This window comes from Crinia signifera, chromosome 6, assembly GCF_055691185.1.
Source record: "Crinia signifera chromosome 6, ASM5569118v1, whole genome shotgun sequence".
NCBI lineage: Eukaryota > Metazoa > Chordata > Amphibia > Anura > Myobatrachidae > Crinia > Crinia signifera.
This window is the reverse complement of record NC_139222.1, coordinates 287,578,127-287,581,438: the sequence shown is the minus strand read 5'-3', so window position 1 is coordinate 287,581,438 and position 3,312 is coordinate 287,578,127.

Here is a 3,312-nt window from a genome sequence, read left to right as displayed (position 1 = left end):
TTCTGCTCACTGAGTCACTGTGGCTGTCTCGCTCCCCGCCTGTGACCTGTGCTCTCTGTTACCTATTTCCTCCCATCCAGGAACCTGCTGTCTATATAGCAGCACTCAGATGACTGTGTGTCACTCCCTCAGTCTGCTGATAAGAGTCCATCCCTGTAACAGCAGTCACACTGCACTCAGCTATACCTGACACAGGGCATTCACCTGGCAGCTGCGCCCTGACTGACACCTCCTATGGGACTAAAAGTCCCAGCATGTCCCGCTAGTCAGAGGCTAATGATCTTCCGCTATCCGGATGGCGCACAGACAGAATCATTTATTTGATCTCATAGATAAGATTCAGTTATTATTATTATTATTATTATTATTATTATTATCTTCATTATTACTACAGGTTGAGTATCCCATATACGAAATATTCCGAAAACTATTGGTTTTCAGAATATATCTGGATTTTTTTTGTTTTGTTTAACCCCGTACCTTTTTTTAATAATGACCTTGTCCCCCGGTGTCTACAGCGACCATCGGACCCCTCTTCAGCGGCATCCCCGGTCCCAAGAAAGCATTGCGCAGGTGAGCCGGAGATGTCACCGGCGCACCTGCGCACCCACGCAATGCATCTTTGGGACCGTGGATGCCGCTGAAGAGGAATCTGAGGGCCGACGTGGATGCCAGGGGACACCGTGGACATCGGGGGACCATCGGAGCACTGCCGGGGGACCAGGTAAGTATGTAAAAAATATTCAGAAATCCGCAATAATCCCTTATCCAAAATGCTCGTGGTCCCAAGCATTTTGTATAAGAGATACTCAACCTGTACTATTATTATTACTATTATTATTATTACTATATTACACTGATCAACACTCATTTTATTGCCAATCATATACAGTATAACAGTGATTTTGGGGTAACTCTGTGGTGCTGATTCCAAACATGGGAATGGATTTGTAAGATTGGCTGTAACTTCTGAGCTGCACGTACAGGAAGAAGACATAATAGACAATGCAATCCACTCACCTGTCACCTGACAGCCACCAATCATTTACCGAATATACAGAGGGGTGACATTTCCCAACAACAGGCAGGGTAACTCCCGTGCCTGGGCCAGTTTAATAAGCAGTCCATTATATCAGCAATGTGGCTTCAGAGCCAGCGTGGGGCCTGATAAATCCACCTATAGCTACTGTATGTGCCATGCTCATCAAGGTTATAGATGGCTATATACATCTATCTTTGGAGTCCAAGGAACCGAGAGCTGGAGAGATATTGAAGGGCTGCAGAGACAGAAGGGGATTGGCTGCATAAATACTGGGAGGCTTGAGAGAAAGAAGTGGGCTATCTGGAAAAGCACTGGGTAGCTTGAGAGACAGACGGGAGCTGACTGGAGAGACACTGCCGGGCTGGAGAGACAGAAGTGGGCTATCTGTAAAAGCACTGGGTGGCTTGAGAGACAGAAGGGGGCTGCCTGGAGAGACACTGCAGGGCTGGAGAGACAGACGGGAGCTGGCTGGAGAGACACTGCAGGGCTGGAGAGACAGAAGTGGGCTATCTGGAAAAGCACTGGGTGGCTGGAGAGACAGAAGGGGGCTGGCTGGAGATACACTGCAGGGCTGGAGAGACAGAAGGGGGCTGGCTGGAGAGACACTGCAGGGCTGGAGAGACAGAAGTGGGCTATCTGGAAAAGCACTGGGTGGCTTGAGAGACAGAAGGGGGCTGCCTGGAGAGACACTGCAGGGCTGGAGAGACAGACGGGAGCTGGCTGGAGAGACACTGCAGGGCTGGAGAGACAGAAGTGGGCTATCTGGAAAAGCACTGGGTGGCTGGAGAGACAGAAGGGGGCTGGCTGGAGAGACACTGTAGGGCTGGAGAGACAGAAGGGGGCTGGCTGGAGAGACACTGCAGGGCTGGAGAGACAGAAGTGGGCTATCTGGAAAAGCACTGGGTGGCTTGAGAGACAGAAGGGGGCTGCCTGGATAGACACTGCAGGGCTGGATAGACAGAAGGGAGCTGCCTGGAGAGACACTGCAGGGCTGGAGAGACAGAAGGGGGCCGCCTGGAGAGACACTGCAGGGCTGGAAAGACAGACGGGAGCTGGCTGGAGAGACACTGCAGGGCTGGAGAGACAGAAGGGGGCTGGCTGGAGCGACACTGCTGGAGTGACACTGCAGGGCTGGAGAGATAGAAGGGAGCTGACTTGAGAGACACTGCAGGGCTGGAGAGACAGAAGGGAGCTGGCTGGAGAGACACTGCAGGGCTGGAGAGACAGAAGGGGGCTGGCTGGAGAGACACTGCAGGGCTGGAGAGACAGAAGTGGGCTATCTGGAAAAGCACTGGGTGGCTTGAGAGACAGAAGGGGGCTGCCTGGAGAGACACTGCAGGGCTGGAGAGACAGAAGTGAGCTGGCTGGAGAGACACTGCAGGGCTGGAGAGACAGAAGGGGGCTGGCTGAAGAGACACTGCAGGGCTGGAGAGACAGAAGGGAGCTGGCTGGAGAGACACTGCAGGGCTGGAGAGACAGAAGGGGGCTGGCTGGAGAGACACTGCAGGGCTGGAGAGACAGAAGTGGGCTATCTGGAAAAGCACTGGGTGGCTTGAGAGACAGAAGGGGGCTGCCTGGAGAGACACTGCAGGGCTGGAGAGACAGAAGTGAGCTGGCTGGAGAGACACTGCAGGGCTGGAGAGACAGAAGGGGGCTGGCTGAAGAGACACTGCAGGGCTGGAGAGACAGAAGGGAGCTGGCTGGAGAGACACTGCAGGGCTGGATAGACAGAAGGGAGCTGCCTGGAGAGACACTGCAGGGCTGGAGAGACAGAAGGGGGCCGCCTGGAGAGACACTGCAGGGCTGGAGAGACAGACGGGAGCTGGCTGGAGAGACACTGCAGGGCAGGAGAGACTGAAGTGGGCTATCTGGAAAAGCACTGGGTGGCTTGAGAGACAGAAGGGGGCTGCCTGGAGAGACACTGCAGGGCTGGAGAGATAGAAGTGAGCTGGCTGGAGAGACACTGCAGGGCTGGAGAGACAGAAGGGGGCTGGCTGGAGAGACACTGCAGGGCTGGAGAGACAGAAGTGACCTATCTGGAAAAGCACTGGGTGGCTTGAGAGACAGAAGGGGGCTGCCTGGAGAGACACTGCAGGGCTGGAGAGACAGAAGTGAGCTGGCTGGAGAGACAGAAGGGGGCTGGCTGAAGAGACACTGCAGGGCTGGAGAGACAGAAGGGGGCTGCCTGGAGAGACACTGCAGGGCTGGAGAGACAGAAGGGAGCTGGCTGGAGAGACACTGCAGGGCTGGAGAGACAGAAGGGGGCTGGC